We start from the raw sequence: 18,142 nt of genomic DNA on the forward strand, positions 1-18,142 counted from the left end.
AGACCACCTAGCCACCGAGTACATTAATCACAAGGGTTATTTCTCAATGATTCTCCAGGCATTTGTGGATCACCATAGGCATTTCACAGACATTAACGCAGGCTGGTCCGGAAGGGTGCATAACGCATGCATCTTTTGGAGCACTGGCCTGTTCAGGAAGCTGCAAGCAGGGATTTTGTTCCTGGACCAGAAGATTACCGTAAGGGAAGTCAAAATGCCCACTGTGAGCCTGGGAGACCGCATCTACCCCTCAATGCCGTGGCTTATGAAGCCATACATGTGGCAACTTGACAGCAGCAAAGAGCAGTTCAACAACAGGCTGAGCAAGTGCAGAATGACTGTTGAGTATTCATTTGGCCATTTAAAAGCCCTCTGGCAATGCCTGTATGGGAAGCTGGATATGGCCAATGACAATATTCCTATGCTTATACCCGTGTGCTGTACGCTCCATAATATTTGTGACGGGAAGGGTGAAAGCTTCACTCAGGGCTGGACTGCAGAGGCTCAGTGCCTGGAGGCTGAATTTGAACAGCTAGAAACCAGGGGGCACAGTGCACGGCCATGAGGATCAGGGGTGCCTTGAAGCAGCAATTTGAAGCTGAAAGCCACTAATACTTGTTGCTATGCTCGGGATTGCAGTACTTGTAATGCTAGGCAGTGATTGGTGTGCATGATGCAAGAAGTGGCCTTAACATAATTGTATGTTGCTTTGCAGTGCTCTTTTTGCTTTCACTTAATAGAATAAAGATTGCTTTCAAACACAATTCTTTTATTAAAAGACAACAATTGGTGGAGAGAGTCAGACGAAAAAATTCATCAGCAGGGAGTGGGAAAGGGGAAGGTAAGGTCTACAGAGGATGAGGGGTCCCGGGATGACTACAGATTTGTGTATGTCCAGGGATCATACCCAACCTTCTCCTTTGGAGTACAATGCAGTGGGTGCTGTACTTCAGCAAAGCCAAACTGCAGAGGGATGGGTGATGACTGCAGTGGGTAGTAGGAATCCATAGTGCTGGACTGTGAGGACTGAGAAGTGGAATGCTGCGGGTAGAGAGTGGAGCAAGGAGGTTGTTAACAGTGTGTTGGTGGTGTGGGGTGGGGTGTATGGGAAAGAGTTTTGTGACAACAGCTAAAGGGGAGGACAGGTGCAGAGCTGCTTGGTTTGAAGAGCTAGTGTTAGGGGGCTTATTCCTTCATCCACTTACTTCCCTGGTCCTTCTCGCATGAACAGAGAGCAACAATAGCCGAAGTCCAAAGGTGCAAACAATTCGATGTTTATTGGGGTGAACTTCCAGCAAGCATGATTCCAGTTTCCTTCCTTAGTATCCTCCTTCCCAGCTCTGACACCACAGAGCCTTACACCTGTGTCCCTGTTCCCATTCCTACCCTTAGCCAAACATGATTCCAACTTCCTTACTCCCATTCCCTGTTCCCATTTCCCCCTTTAGCAAAACATGATTCCAATTTTCTTACCCCCATTCCCTGCTCCCATTTCCCACACCCACATGCCCATGCCCACCCCCACCCACACCCCGTCACTTCCTCATTGACTGCAGACTATATAGTAAAACTTGAGTTCTGCTTAGCTATACCTTAACCAATCATTTTCCTGAAATTTAACTAACCAATCCTAACATATTGTAACGTGATTATGTAACCAATTATATCCCACCACCTTAATTAGTTTACACCCAGCAAAATTAATTATACAGCAGACAGGAACAATCACAGAACCAGACAGAGATTATACAGACAAACAATAGCAAAGTGGGAACTACAATGACAAGACAACACAGAAGTGAGGATTTCACATCCCAGCTATTGATAAGTGAGTTCTTGCCAGACAGGATGCTATCAAACTAAGTTTCCTTTTACATTTTCTAGGCACTTCCCTTTCTCTGGAGGTGATAGGAATACAATCCTGTCCTGATAGTGCCTAACAGCCCAATAGCACCTTATTTTAATGTGACTAGTTTGGAATGTGAGGATGTGACCGTTCGCTTCCCAGCTTATGGCTGCCTCTGCTGCTTAGCCAAAGGCCTGAACCTAAGCACAGGGCCACAAACTGTCACAGTAAGAGAAGGCCCTTACACTGGCAGACCGTGGTTTTGATTCTTTCTTTTATACCTCTGGAACTAGCCAAGTGATAAGAATACACCTAAATTCTTAAAGTACAGGCCTTTGCAGACAGGCCTGAATATCTATATCCTAACAGCTAGTATCGCCTGGAGTGTGTCCACTTGGCGCTCCATAACATTTATGAGCCACTCCGTGACTTCTTTCTGGTGTGCCGTGTTCTCCTTTCTGTCCCTCTTCTCACTGTCCCACCACTCCTTCAATTCCTGTTTCTCGGCAGTGGAGTGCATCATAACCTCATGGAGAAAATCCTCTTTAGTTCTTCATGGCCGCTTTTAATTCTGCACAGCCGTTCTGCCACCGATAACAAAGACGGAGGCTGTGCTCCCAAGGTCATCTCTGTGAAGTTTAAGTGCAGCATTTTACAGAAGCAGTATTGTTTGCAACACGGACAACACTCATTAAGTGCTTTAAAACACAGCCAGTGCTCACACACCTGTCACTAATTGGCTGACCTCAGGCAAGCACACATGAGCCACAAGACCCCCCAAAATGGTGAGTAGCCACAGGGGCAGGGTAAATCACTGTTCCTGGACCCTGCTGTACACTGGGCACGTGGCTCTTGGGGAGAGCTAGCACTATAAGGGGGAGCCTGATAATCATTCTGTCCCCATACTTTTCACAGGATGTGATCATTATGGAAGATCTTGTTGCAGAGGGTGAGCAGGGAATCAAGCCTGCGGTTACCGCCCTGGCCCCTATGGTGTCCCTGTCACCCCGGTCATGGCAAAGTGGCGTGGGAAAGTTTCCGTTAATGGGGCAAGAAACAGAGCAGGGCAAGAAACAAATGGGGCAAGAAACAAAGCAGCTCTGCCAAGGAACCTGCAGCAGCAGATTGTCCAGTATCTCCATTAGTGTTTCCTGGAGCTCTCTGTGGGAGATTCCCATGAAATGAGGGAGTCTATCAACAGTCTGTTCAGCCGCTCAGACTAGGCATGTGGTGAGAGACAGACCTGCTTTCTACAACCCTCCTTCCCCTAACAAATCACTTCAGCAATTCCAAAAATCAGATCCATTTACCAGGGGCCTCCTCTCCTGTTTGTGCTTCACGAAGTGACTGGCTAGGGGTAGAAAAGAGCTCCTGGCTGCATGCATCTCTGGCCTCCGAGTCATCCTCCCCCTCTTCGTCCCCCTCCCCGTCTTCATCCAAGATATCCTCCCCCTCCTCCCCCTCTCCCTCTTCTTCCAAGATGTCCTCCTCCTGGCTCAGTCCACTCTCAACTGGCACATGAGCCAACAAAGTATCCACAGGGTCCTTCACAGTGGAGGTGGGGTCGCCATCCAGTACTGCGTCCAACTCTTTATAGAACCGGCAGCTCATAGGCACAGCACCGGAATGGTGGTTTGCCTCCCACACCTTGTGGAAGGCGTTCCGCAGCTCCTTTCCTTTTACTCTATACTGCAATCTGTCCCGGTCATGGCCCCTTTCTATCATGCATAGTGAAATCTGTCTGTAGGTATCGTAATTCCTATGGCTGGAGTGCAGCTGGGACTGCACAGCCTCCTCTTCCCAAATACCAATGAGGTCCAGAGGCTTGGCAGTGCTTCAAGCGGGGGATCGCCTGGTGCATGGAGCAGGCATGGCCACCCGGAAAGATGTGCTGAGATCACTGCACGCATCACCGAGCAAACAGGAAGGGGACTTTCAAATTTGCCAAGGAATGTATGGGGTGGGGATGACAGTTGGTCACCTGAGGGCAGGGCAGTAGAGTTCAAACCGATGACCAAAGAGGTGAGAACAGGCATTGTGGGACACCTCCCAGAGGCCAATCGCAGCTCTGTAATCACTACGGTGTCTACACTGGCACTGCAGTGCTGGAGCCCCAGCGGAGAAAGCTCGACGCCTCTCATCGGGGTGATTTTTTTAGGGTGCTACAACGACACAGTTTCTACGCACTGAATGGCTTGGCAGTGTGTACACCTTGGGAGTTACAGCACAGAAAGCTGCTTTACTGCTCAGAAACTTGCCAGTGTAGACGGGGCCTTAGTTAAATCTCATAACTAGAGAAACCAAAACACTGAATCCCCACTAAACTTGGCTAAAGTTTGGATGCAACTCCAACCTTTATATCTGAACCAAACACTCCTGTGAGAGAGGGAAGTATTATTCCAGTTTTTCTAGAAAAAAGGGGAAAACGTAAGCAAAACAAAACATTTTCCCCCAAAGTCAGGAACTCTGGGGCCAGGTATAGAACAAGAGTCCTGCCTCAGACAAAATTACTAAGAGAAATGTTTTAAAACTGTACTAAATGGAAAAAATGTCAGACTATTAAGCTATCAGCATTTTCTCTGTTTGGGCAAAACCACAATGGTTCATTGTTATTTCTTATAATGGAACAAATTGTTCTTGTGAAATCTAATTGTAATAGAGTCCACAGGCAAACTAATCAATATATTCAAGGAAGAAACTCAGTGTTTATTTTCAGAATCTATTGTCTCCTTAAGAAACCATTGTTCTTTAAGTATATTGGAGACATTAGGTCCAACATATTCAAATGTGGGTGCTTAAAATTAGGAACATAAAAAAGTGGGCTGATTTTCAGGGGTGCTGATAGACTAGTTGTTTCAATTGACTTCAGTGGAATTTGTTGGTGCTTTGGATCTCCAGAAATTAGGTGACCTATTTATGCACCTCGTTTTAGGTACCATATTTTAAAACTTTAGCCTAAGGATCCAGTTCTGACCTGGTTTATCCCCTATGAAACTTGACTGGAACAGTGGAGTTGTGTAAGACAGAATTGGCCCTAAAAGTTAGCTACCAGGTAAGACAGGAGCTTAACTAGTACATTTCAAAGTTAAACTGATTTGATACTAAGAAAGAGAAGAAGGAAAAAAAAAAAAAAGCATGCACTCTTCCACCTTCCTTTTCATGTCAGTGGCTTAACAAGCTGTTTTGAATAACAGTGTTTTTGCGCTGTTAAATCATTCCTGGTATTCTGCACTGGAGCAATGTTAGTGACATGATAGCATTATAATGATGGAATAGCCGCAGGGCAGAAAAAGCCTCCAAGAACATTATTTCTAAGAGGACTTTGGAATCTATCTTTAATTTATTATACATAAAAAGGAAAAACTGAGCAGAGCAAAAAATCTATTTTTGTGTGATTAATCTACTGTGGGGGCTGCTGTGATCCAAGTAGCCAACGCAATCACTGAGCTGCTGCTATCAAGGGTAGTGACTCCCAGAAATGTGCAGGTCATAGCGGATGGCTTTGCTGCAATGAGGTTCCCTAACTGTGGTGGGGCGACAGACGGAACGCATATCCCTGGCTTGGGACTGGACCACCTTGGCAGCCAGTATGTAAATCTTAAGGGGTACTTTTCAGTGGTGCTGCAAGCACTGGTGGATCACAAGGGACATTTCACCGACATCAAACATGGGATGGCCGGGAAAGGTGCATGACGCTCACATCTTCAGGAACTCTGGTCTGTTTGAACAGCTGCAGGAAGGAACTTACTTCCCAGACCAGAAAATTACCGTTGGGGATGTTGAAATGCCTAGAGTTACCCTTGGGGACCCATCCTACCCCTTAATGCCATGGCTCATGAAGCCATACACAGGCACCCTGGACAGTAGTAAGGAGCAGTTTAACTATAGGCTGAGCAAGTGCAGAATGGTGGTAGAATGTACATTTGGATGTTTAAAAGCTCATTAGCGCAGTTTACTGACTTGGTTAGACTTCAGTGAAACCAATATTCCCATTGTTATTGCTGCTTGCTGTGTGCTCCACAATGTCTGTGAGAGTAAGGGGGAAGATGTTCATGGCAGGGTGGGAGGTTAAGGCAAATCACCTCGTGGCCAATTACACACAGCCAAACACCAGGGCAGTTAGAAGAGCACAGCTGGGCGCCCTGCACATCAGAGAAGCTTTGAAAACCAGTTTCATGACTGGCCAGGCTACAGTATGACAGTTCTGCTCGTTTCTCCTTGATGAAAACCCGCCCCCTTGGTTGACTCTACTTCCCTGTAAGCCAACTGACCTCCCCCCTTCCATCACCACTTTCAGAGGCAATAAAGTCATTATTGTTTCAAAATCATGCATTCTTTATTAATTCATCACACAAATAGGGGGGAAACTCACAAGGTAGCCCAGGAGGGGTGCATGAGGGGAGGAGGGAAGGACAAGGCCACACTACAGTTCAAAACTTATTGAATGCCAGCCTTCTGGTGCTTGGGCAATCTTCTGGGGTGGAGTGTCTGGGTGCCCATAGCCTTCCCCCTCCACCCCCTGTTCTTGGGCATCTGGGTGATGAGGATATGGAACTTGGAGGAGAGCAGGTGGTTATACAGGGGCTGCAGCGGCGGTCTGTGCTCCTGCTGCCATTGTTTACCTCCACGCATTCTGCTGAGCTCTTTCAGGGTGGGAGGACTGCACGAGCTCTAAGAACATTTCATCGTGAGTGCGTTTTTTTCCACCTTCTAATCTGCACTAGCCTCTGGGACAGAGATGATGGGGGGAGGGAAACATAGAAACATTTACAGCTGCGGGAGGAAAAAAGGGAGAGTAGTATTTAAAAAGATACATTTTAGAGAACAAAGGGAAGACTATTTCACACTGAATCAAGTGATTCACATTACATAGCACATGTGCTTTTGGTACAAGGTCACATTTTGCTTCTTATATTGAGTGCCTGCCAGTTTGGTGTGAGACATCACACATGCTCGGCTGGGCAACAGAATTCGGCTTGCAGGCAATCATGGTAAGGCAAAGGGTTTCGGCTTCTTCAACCTTCATAACATGTGGGAACGGTTTCAAACGGCAGTGCCCTCCTTTCCCATACCAAGCAAAGCCCTTTGGGTTGGCCATTTAAAAGGAGGGGCTATGGTTTTAGGGTGAATGTGCAGCACAGCCCAAACCCCGCCCCCCCACCCCAATTCTCTGGGATGTTTGCTTCACACCCCTCCCCCACCGCATAGCTAGTATCATGGAAGATCCCTGTCAGCCAAAGGCAAACAGCCCAGCAGGAACAGGCACCTCTGAATGTCCCCTTAAACAAAATTCCTGTATTTGAACCAGGTGACCATGAATGATATCACCTCTCATGAGGCTAACACAAAGAGATAAAGAACAGATGTTGCTTGAATGCCACCAAACCCTGGGCCCATTCGCTGCAATGCTTTGTTCTGCAGTGATTCCAGACTACTTGCTACTGGCTTGGCCTGGTAAAAGTGTCCTACCATGGAGGACGGAATAAGGCTGACCTCCCCAGAAACCTTCTGCAAAGGCTTTGGGAGTACCTCCAGGAGAGCTTCATGGAGATGTCCCTGGAGGATTTCTGCTTCATCCCCAGACACGTTAGACTTTTCCAATAGCTATACTGGCCGCAAATGCATCCCAAGTCTTCGAGGCAAATTAATCATTAAACACGCTTGCTTTTAAACCCTGTATTATATTTACAAAAGGTACACTCACCAGAGGTGCCTTCTCCGGCTTCGTGGTCCGTGGCTTCAGGATGATGAACAGTTTCCGGCTGCCGGGGAGAAGGGATTTTCCGCTTGCAGCTGTACACTATCCTCAGCCTCCTCCTCATCCCCAAAATCCTCATCCCTGTTGCGTGAGACTCCCCCCTTGCAGGTGTCCACGGATAGTGGTTGGGAAGTGGTAGGGGTGCTCCCTAGAATTGCATGCAGCTCATCATAGAAGCGGCATGTATAGGACTCTGACCCGGAGCAACCGTTTGCATCCTTTGTTTATTGGTAGGCTTGCCTCAGCTCCTTAACTTTCACACGGCACTGCTGTGTGTCCCTGTTGTAGCCTCTGTCCATCATGCCCTTGGAGATTTTGGCAAATATATTGGCATTTCGTCTTTTGGAACGGAGTTCTGCCTGCACAGATTCTTCTCCCCATACAGCAATCAGACCCAGTCTCTCCCATTCAGTCCATGCTGGAGCGCTTTTGCGATTCTGGGACTCCATGGTCACCTGTTCTGATCAGCTCGCCACGGTGGCCAAACAGGAAATGAAATTCAAAAGTTCCCAGGGCTTTTCCTGTCTACCTGGCCAGTGTATCTGAGTTGAGAGTGCTGTCCAGAGCGGTCACAATGGAGCACTCTGGGATAGCTCCCCGAGGCCAATACCGTCAAATTGTGTCCACACTACCCCAAATTCGACCCAGCGAGGTTGATTTTAGTACTACTCCCCTTGCCGGGGAGGAGTACAGAAATCGATTTTAAGAGCCCTTTAAGTCAACAAAATAGGCTTGGGTGCAGGGTTAAATTGACCTAATGCTGCTAAATTCGATCTAAACTCATAGTGTAAACCAGGGCTTAATTGTGAACAGGGACATCATCATATGATATTTGACCAGTGTCCCTGTTCACAATTAATATATATTGAAAAAAGTGCTGATATTTGAAAGCAACTGACAGGGTTACGTAACTAGGAATTGCCATACAACAACAGCCCCAAGGTGCACCTAATTCAGTATCTTGTGGGCGATCATAATCTGAAAGGAGAGGTTCCCAAGCATATATTTAGACACGTATATTTGTCCAATAGGATTCTACAGAGAGAAATTTCTTCATAGTCATAGCTGGAGATCAGTTTGTGATGTAAAGCAGGAGGCTGGATCATCTTTGTAATGTTATGCAGTAACAGCAGTTGCTATCATTTCATATTAATGTAACTGGATTTGAATCTTTGCTGCGTGCCTCTGTCCTACACAAGTGAGTTACAAGGACTGATTAATGATTTATGTAAGGACTGATTATTTAAATATCAACTGAGCCCTGGTCTACACTAGAAGTTGAGGTCGAATTTAGCAGCGTTAAATCAATTTAACCCTGCATCCGTCCACACGATGAAGCCCTTTTTTTCGACTTAAAGGGCTCTTAAAATCGATTTCCTTACTCTACACCTGACAAGGAGATTAGCGCTGAAATCGGCCTTGCTGGGTCAAATTTGGGGTACTGTGGACGCAATTAGACAGTATTGGCCTCCGGGAGCTATCCCAGAGTGCTCCATTGTGACCGCTTTGAGACAGCACTCTCAACTCAGATGCACTGGCCAGGTAGACAGGAAAAGACCCGCAAACTTTTGAATTTCAATTTCCTGTTTGGCTAGCGTGGCGAGCTGATCAGCAGAGGTGACCATGCAGAGCTCATCAGCAGAGGTGACCAGGATGGAGTCCCAGAATCGCAGAAGAGCTCCAGCATGGACCAAACAGGAGGTACGGGATCTGATTGCTGTATGGGGAGAGGAATCCGTGCTATCAGAACTACGTTCCAGTTTTCGAAATGCCAAAACATTTGTCAAAATCTCCCAGGGCATGAAGGACAGAGGACATAACAGGGACCCGAAGCAGTGCCGCGTGAAACTGAAGGAGCTGAGGCAAGCCTACCAGAAAACCAGAGAGGCGCATGGCCGCTCCAGGTCAGAGCCCAAAACGTGCCGCTTCTATGATGAGCTGCATGCCATTTTAGAGGGTTCAGCCACCACTACCCTAACCATGTTGTTTGACTCCTTCAATGGAGATGGAGACAACACGGAAGCAGGTTTTGGGGACAAAGAAGATGATGATGATGAGGTTGTAGATAGCTCACAGCAAGCAAGCGGAGAAACCGGTTTTCCCGACAGCCAGGAACTGTTTCTCACCCTGGACCTGGAGCCAGTACCCCCCAAACCCACCCAAGGCTGCCTCCCGGACCTGCCAGGTGGAGAAGGGACCTCTGGTGAGTGTACCTTTTAAAATACTATACGTGGTTTAAAAGCAAGCATGTTTAATAATTAATTTGCCCTGGCATTCACAGCTCTCCTGGATGTACTCCCAAAGCCTTTGCAAAAGGTTTCTGGGGAGGGCAGCCTTATTGCATCCTTCATGGTAGGACACTTTACCACTCCAGGCCAGTAGCACGTACTCGGGAATCATTGTAGAATAAAACATTGCAGTGTATGTTTGCTGGCGTTCAAACATCCGTTCTTTATCTCCCTGTGTTATCCTCAGGAAAGTGATATCATTCATGGTCACCTGGTTGAAATAGGGCTTTTCTTAAGGGGACATTCAGAGGTGCCTGTTCCTGCTGGGCTGTTTGCCCGTGGCTGAACAGAAATGTTCCCCGCTGTTAGCCACGGAGAGGGGGGAGGGGCTAGCCACGCAGTGGGGGGAGGCAAAATGCGACCTTGGAACGAAAGCACATGTGCTATCTATGTAATGTTAACAGCAAGGTTTACTGTGAAAGAGCGTACCCACTGTTCTATAAAATGTGTCTTAAATACCACTGTCCTTTTTTTTTTCCCTCCTCCACCAGCTGCATGTGTTTCAAGGATCACAGGATCTTCTCCTTCCCAGAGGCTAGCAAAGATTAGAAGGCGCAAAAAAACGCACTCACGATGAACTGTTCTCTGAGCTCATGCTGTCTTCCCACACTGACAGAGCACAGACGAATGCGTGGAGGCAGACAATGTCAGAGTGCAGGAAAGCACAAAATGACCGGGAGGAGAGGTGGTGGGCTGAAGAGAGGGCTGAAGCTGAAAGGTGGCGGCAGCGTGATGAGAGGAGGCAGGATTCAATGCTGAGGCTGCTGGAGGATCAAACTCATATGCTCCAGCGTATGCCTGAGCTGCAGGAAAGGCAGCCGGAGCACAGACTGCCGCTATAGCCCGTGTAACCAACCACCCTCCTCCCCAAGTTCCATAGCCTCCTCACCCAGATGCCCAAGAACGCGGTGGGGGGGTGCCTCCGGCCACTCCACCCCAGAGGATTGCCCAAGCAACAGAAGGCTGGCATTCAATAATTTTAAAGTGCTGTGTGGCCTTGTCCTTCCCTCCTCCACCACCACCCCTCCTGGGCTACCTTGGGAGTTATCCCCCTATTTGTGTGCTGAATTAATAAAGAATGCAGGAATGTGAAGCAACCATGACTTTATTGCCTCTGCAAGCAGTGATCGAAGGGAGGAGGTGAGGTGGTTGGCTTGCAGAGAAGTAGAGTGAACCAAGGGGCAGGGGGTTTCATCAAGGAGAAACAAAGAGAACTTTCACACTGTAGCCTGGCCAGTCATGAAACTGGTTTTCAAAGCTTCTCTGATGTGTGCCACTTCCTGCTGTGCTCTTCTAAATGCCCTGCTTTCTGGCTGTGCGTAACCAGTAGCCAGGCGATTTGCCTCAACCTCCCACCCCACCATAAACGTCTCCCCCTTACTCTCACAGATATTGTGGAGCGCACAGCAAGCAGTAATAACAGTGGGAATATTGGTTTTGCTGAGGTCTAAGCGAGTCAGTAAACTGCACCAGCGCACCTTTAAATGTCCAAATGCACATTCTACCACCATTCTGCACTTGCTCAGCCTATAGTTGAACAGCTTCTGACTACTGTCCAGGCTGCCCGTGTACGGCTTCATGAGCCAGGGCATTAAGGGGTAGGCTGGGTCCCCAAGGATAACTATTGGCATTTCAACATCCCCAACAGTTATTTTCTGGTCTGGGAAGTAAATCCCTTCCTGCAGCCATTTAAACAGACCAGAGTTCCTGAAGACGCGAGTGTCATGTACCTTTCCTGGCCATCCCACGTTGATGTTGGTGAAATGTCCTTTGTGATCCACCAGAGCTTGCAGCACTATCGAAAAGTACCCGTTGCGGTTTATGTACTCGCCGGCTTGGTGCTCCGGTCCCAAGATAGAGATATGCGTTCCATCTATGGCCCCACCACAGTTAGGGAATCCCATTGCAGCAAAACCATCCACTATGACCTGCACATTTCCCAGAGTCACTACCTTTAATAGCAGCAGCTCAGTGATTGCGTCGGCTACTTGCATCACAGCAACCCCCACAGTAGATTTGCCCACTCCAAATTGATTCCCAACTGACCGGTAGCTGTCTGGCGTTGCAAGCTTCCACAGGACTATTGCCACTCGCTTCTCAACTGTGAGGGCTGCTCTCATCTTGGTATTCTTGCGCCTCAGGGCAGGGGAAAGCAAGTCAAAGTTCCATGAAAGTGCCCTTACGCATGCGAAAGTTTCGCAACCACTGGGAATCATCCCAGACCTGCAACACTATGCAGTCCCACCAGTCTGTGCTTGTTTCCCGAGCCCAGAATCGGCGTTCCACCGCATGAACCTGCCCCATTAGCACCATGATGCCCACATTGCAAGAGCCCGTGTTTTGACAGAAGTCTGTGTCCATGTCCTTATCACTCTTGTCACCGCGCTGACGTCGCCTACTCGCCTGGTTTCGCTTTGCCAGGTTCTGGTGCTGCATATACTGCTGGATAAAGCGTGTGGTGTTTAATGTGCTCCTAATTGCCAAAGTGATCTGAGCGGGCTCCATGCTTGCCATGGTATGGCGTCTTCACAGAAAAAAGGAGCGGAACGATTGTCTGCCGTTGCCCTGACGGAGGGAGGGGCGACTGACAACATGACTTACAGGGAATTAAAATCAACAAAGGGGGTGGCTTTGTGAGAAATAGAATGGCCCCCTCAAGGGTGGAACTCAAAACTGGGTTTAGCAGGCCGTTGATTTCACGGAGAGAGGGAGGAGAAAATGAATACAAAACAAATCTGGTCTATTTCTTGTTCTGAGCCACTTCAACTATCTTTATACATCTTGCTGGCAGGAGACTGTGCAGTATGACCGATAGCCATTGTCATCTCCTGGGTGCTCGGCAGAAGACAGTGCAGTATGACTGCTGGCCATCATCCGGTAGGACTCAATCGCCATGAGACGAAACTTAAAAGGGAAATGACCAGGCTGAGTCACTCAAGCGGGCTCCATGCTTGCCATGGTATGGCGTCTGCACAGGTAACTCAAGAAAAAAGGCGCAAAACGATTGTTTGCCCTTGCTTTCACGGAGGGAGGGTGGGAATGGGGGCCTGACAATATGTACCCAGAACCACCCATGACAATGTTTTAGCCCCATCAGGCACTGGAATTTCTACCCAGAATTCAAATGGGTGGTGGAGACTGCGGGAACTGTGGGATAGCTACCCACAGTGCAACGCTCCGTAAGTCGACGGTTGCCTCGGTACTGTGGACACACTCCGCCGACTACATGCACTTAGAGCATTTGTGTGGGGACACACACAATCAACTGTATAAAAACAATTTCTGCAAAACCAACTTCTATAAATTCGACTTAATTTCGTAGTGTAGACAAGGCCTGAGTAAAATAATATCTTATTTGTTTTAAATTTGTTTTCTTAGCTTTGCTGAGTGCCTTTCTAGCCTGTTATTGTGAGACAAGATGAAAAGGAGCATCTCCTTGACCACTTTTCTGTATACCATTTATTTTTTATATGTGAATGTGATGGACTGTCCACCCCACAGAGGTGTAAAAAGGATTAATCATTCGCCCTATCCCAGAGTGGAGCAATGGAGGTGAGTCCTCCAAGCAGCCTATGCTGCAGGGACATGCTGGCCGCCACTTTCCGCAGCTCCCAGTGGCCAGGAATGGCGAACTGCGGCCACTGGGAGCTGCAGGTGGCCGTATAAATGTAAACAAGCTGTAATCTGCTGGCAGGCCACCATACTACACTGACGGGCCGCGTGCACGCCTCAGGATGCCCACCATTGACTTAGGATATGTCTACAAAGCAAAGAAATTCACAGCTGGCTAGTGCCAGCCAACTTGGGCTAACAGGCTCGAGCTGAGGGGCTGATTCATTGCTGTGGAGATTTATGGGTTCAGGCTGTAGCCCAGCTCTAGGATCCTGTAAGGTGAAGGGTCCCAGAGCTCAAGCTCCAGCCCAAACAGTGAGCCTGAGTGGGCTGGCATGGGCCAGCCGTAGTTTGGGGGGTTTTTTTGCTATGTAGATATACTCTTAGATTTGTTCCAACTTGCCTTACCTTCCTCTTCTGGCCCAGTCAGCAACCAAATAGCTATGCCTCTCCTGGCATCACCCCTTCAACACTTGGCCAGATCAACAGACTTTCCCTAATTGTCTTGACTCATGGGCCTAGCAGTCAGACCTGGTTCATGCCATCTGCTAGCTGGGCCTGGCTCTCTATGCTCTAATAGTATTGCCTAGTGGATAGCACACTGGAGTAGGACTCAGGTGACCTGGGTTCCATTCCTGGCTCTGCCACTGGTCTGCTGGGTGACCAGAGCAAGTCACTTGGCTGGTCTGTGCCTCAGTTTCCCCATTTGTAAAATGGGAATAATGATACTGACTTCCTTTGTAAAGCACATTGAGATCAAGTGATTTGCTCCAGCAGGCTTCTCTGTGAGTCTATCTCCAAGTCCCAGTCTTAGATTGTTTGGGCCAGCTGATTGGTCATGAACTGCCCAGGTGGCCTATATCCAGTTTGCCATTCTAAAGGAGGTGCTCGGTCCTGCTTTCACAGCCTCCAATAAGAGGAGGGTGGGATTTCTTGCCAGCTCTCTAACCAAAACGGGGCTTGGTGGTAAAGAGATCAACTTCTCTCTTCTGCCCAGGCCATAAACAATTAAGGTTTGGGAGCGGGGGTTGGCGAATTACCATTTTGGAAGGGGCCATCTCAGTGAAGGCTTCATACAGGCCTCCGATAAATTTGTAGCACCCTACCCAACTCTTGAGGGTGCCAGGAGGAGCATTCTTTCCTTCTGTTTTCCCAGCCATTCCCAGAGCCAGATGGCCAATACAAAGGTGAGGGATCTTCCCTACTTTCTCTCTCCCAGCCTCTGGTCAGCTGCTACAGGGATTGGGTGTGTCTATATCAGGCTTTCCCAAATGATGGGGACTTGAACCAGTGGTGGGGGCAGGAGAGCATCTGTCTGGATTGGGGCTGAATTTTGTTCATTTACAGCCTTGAAAATAAGCAAATGCAAATGGCTATATGCAGTGCTTAAAGTGGTAGGGGGTGTGGGTGTATCATAATCTGGGAGCAGCAGCTCTGGTAAGACCATGCTTGAGGTGACCCAGCTTGTTTGGGGGGTCTTTTTTGGCTGGGTATATGACTCCTTATCACTCCCATCCCCACAGCTGCTAAGCACTGTCTGTAATAATTTTCTGTTCCATTTCCTAGCTCCAGCCGAGGTTTGTCTCTCACACCCAGCTGGGGAGAGAGCAGGGTTTCCCTTAAGTAGTATTGGGAACCATCCTACTGCTGTGGCACCAGGACAGGAGACAGGGAGACCTTCTCCCGAAGCCAAACTGAGAATGGAGGAGAGAGAGACTGTAGCACTCAGCTGTCTGACAGCCTTGTTAATAGCATGGTGAGGATGACAGAATGGAGGACCGGGCTTTGAGAAAACAGACTTGCAAGGGATCAGGCTGGGAAGACAGAAGCTCAAGAAGGGAAAAGGCTGAGGATGCTCCCCCTTGAGTCTTTATGCTCCCATTTTGTTTCCCTCCTTTTGCTCCTTGAGCCCTGTTCTTCCTTAAGCCCCATTCCTGTGAGGAGATGGGCAGATCACTCTTCAGTTTCATTCGGAGTCATTCTGGTTGCACAGAAACAAGCTCTGTCATGAAACAAGTCAAGGTAAAGGCTATTCTAACTGCATATACTAATATTTCATTAATAGTTATATTTAAACAAACAGAAAGAAAGAGAGAGAGACATTGTCCCTAGCACACTCGAAGTACTAAGCTCATTTTCTTTGAAAAAAATGGGGCTTGATGGTCAAGAGTTTGAGAACCACTGTTCTGCACTACTCCACACACACACACACACACACATCAGCTAGAAGTACTATACAATTCCCCTTCATTATAGCCTTCATTTTTTAATGTCTCCCCACGCTTCCTCTATTCAAGGTTTTTAAACTTTAGCAGAATTACATTTTAATTGGTTCCTGTTAATTTCCCTTGTGCCCATAGGCATTTGAAATATATCAGTGGAAACTGGACAGTTTTCAGTCTCTGCAGCTTTTAGAAACTTAGCAGTAGCAGAAGCGCTGGACCCTTAGGCACCAACTTCCGCTGGTGCCAGTGGGTGCTCGACCCCACTCTGCTCCTGGCCCCGCCCTGACTCCATTCCAACCCCTTCCCCAAAGTCCCCGCCCCGGCCCCACCTCCTCCCCTGAGCACACCATGTTCCCGCTCCTCCCCTCTCCTTCCCAGAGCTTGTTTCGCAGCAGCAAGTGCTGGGAGGTAGGCGGAGAAGCGGTGCGCTCAGGGGAGGGGGGGGAAGCTTGGCTGCGGTGGGTGCAGAGCACACACTAATTTTTCCCCGTGGGTGCTCGAGCCCCGGAGCACCCATGGAGTCGGTGCTTGTGTCTGGAGCTGTGCATTTGCAGAGTGAGGCAAACGTGTCTGCGCTTGTCATAAATATAAAGGAAAGGATAAACACCTTTAAAATTCCTCCTGGCCAAAGGAAAACCCCTTTCACCTGTAAAGGGTTAAGAAGCTAGGATAACCTCGCTGGCACCTGACCAAAATGACCAATGAGGAGACAAGATACTTTCAAAGCTGGAGGCGGGGAGAAACAAAGGCTCTCTCTGTCTGTGTGATGCTTTTGCCGGGAACAGAAAAGAAAGGGAGTCTTAGAACTTCGTAAGCAATCTAGTTAGATATGCGTTAGATTCTGTTTTGTTCAAATGGCTGATAAAATAAGCTGTGCTGAATTGAATGTATATTCCTGTTTTTGTGTCTTTTGTAACTTAAGGTTTTATCTAGAGGGATTCTCTATGTTTTGAATCTAATTACCCTGTAAAGGTATTTACCATCCTGATTTTACAGAGGCGATTCTTTTACTTTTTTTTTTCCAATTAAAATTCTTCTTCTAAGAACCTGATTACTTTTTCATTGTTCTTACGATCCAAGGGCTTGGGTCTGTGTTCACCTATGCAAATTGGTGAGGATTTTTATCAAGCCTTTCCCAGGAAAGGGGGTGTAGGGCTTGAGGAGACTTGGGGGGGGAAAAGACGTTTCCAAGTGGGCTCTTTCCTGGTTATATATTTGTTAGACGCTTGGTGGTGGCAGCAATAAAGTCCAAGGGCAAAAGGTAAAATAGTTTTGTACCCTGAGGAAGTTTTAACCTAAGCTGGTAAAAATAAGCTTAGGAGGTTTTCATGCAGGTCCCAACATCTGTACCCTAGAGTTCAGAGTGGGGAAGGAACCTTGATAGCACTGGATGCATTAAAATCATGTTTGGAAAGTTATCTTTGCAAACAAAAAGGACAGAGCCCTGGGAGCTTTTTTGGGGTGGAGAGTTATGAAAAACTAGATTCTGCAGAAAGTGATGACATAGACCCAAGAATGTTTCCTACTCACCCTGGGCAAATACTTGTGTGGATTTTTGAAAGCCTGACTTTGGCTAGGAAAGGGATGGTGATTGAATGAAGGTGGGAAAAAATTAGAGCATTTAGAAAAAAAAACTGAAGAAAGAATGAAATTGAAAAACGTTCAGATATATGAATGGATGTGTCAGGGGGTGCACTCACCCATGGTGGCATCTTCTGCTAGCTGTCCTGGAAATTAGCTTTGCCAGGCATTGAGCTCCCCCTCTGGCAGGGTCTTCCCCCCAGGCGGTGTCTCCCTGCAACTGTCTCACTCCACAGACTGCAATCTCCTCTTCATGGCACGTCACTAAGGTCCTCCCTCTCTAGGGAACTTGAAGTCCTTCCCGACCCACTGGCTGGCCTCTCCAACACCCTCTGACACTCACAAGAGGCTGGTAGGGGAACCCAGGCCTCTCCTGTACACTAGATTCCAGCCCAGGGACCCTATAACAAGCAGCTAAGGCTCTGTATGGACCCAGCCCTTGCTGCTGTTTCCCTGGACTACTTCCTACATAACTAACTTCCTTTTTCCCTGAATTCACTAGCCTTGCAAATTCCTCCACTCAGGGAATGACTGCAGCTTACTTTGCTGCACAGCCTCTTTGCTGTTTACTGATCCTGGGCTTTATCCTCACTCCACCTGTTTCTGGCCAACTGAGCCTACTTCTAATCAGTGGCATTCTCATGTGCTCCTCCTCCAGGTGCATCCAGTGGAGTTCTTATTGAAGGCCGGCCCCCATAGCCCCTTTCAGCACTGTGTAATACAGATGCCCTATAAATATAAAGGAGTGGGGACTTGGCAAGGCAAGAATTCAGGTACAGTGGGCTCCTAAAGTGAAAAATGAAGAGGAAAGAAAGGTAAAATTAAGTTTATA

At 47.9% G+C, this 18,142-nt stretch overlaps 1 long non-coding RNA gene across 2 annotated transcripts in view; it reads left to right on the top strand.

The window, feature by feature from the left end:
• Window positions 1-18,142, top strand: part of LOC140908983 (uncharacterized) — a 50,059-nt gene that overhangs the window by 7,214 nt on the left and 24,703 nt on the right. The window contains exon 2 of one of the 2 annotated variants that reach the window (XR_012158038.1): window positions 17,969-18,125. The exons of the other annotated variant lie outside the window; for it this stretch is intronic. This is a non-coding gene — a long non-coding RNA (uncharacterized lncRNA). The remainder of the gene's footprint in view (window positions 1-17,968; window positions 18,126-18,142) is intronic. 2 annotated transcript variants of the gene reach the window in all.

This window comes from Lepidochelys kempii, chromosome 3 (genome assembly GCF_965140265.1).
Source record: "Lepidochelys kempii isolate rLepKem1 chromosome 3, rLepKem1.hap2, whole genome shotgun sequence".
In the NCBI taxonomy this organism is placed as follows: Eukaryota; Metazoa; Chordata; order Testudines; family Cheloniidae; genus Lepidochelys; species Lepidochelys kempii.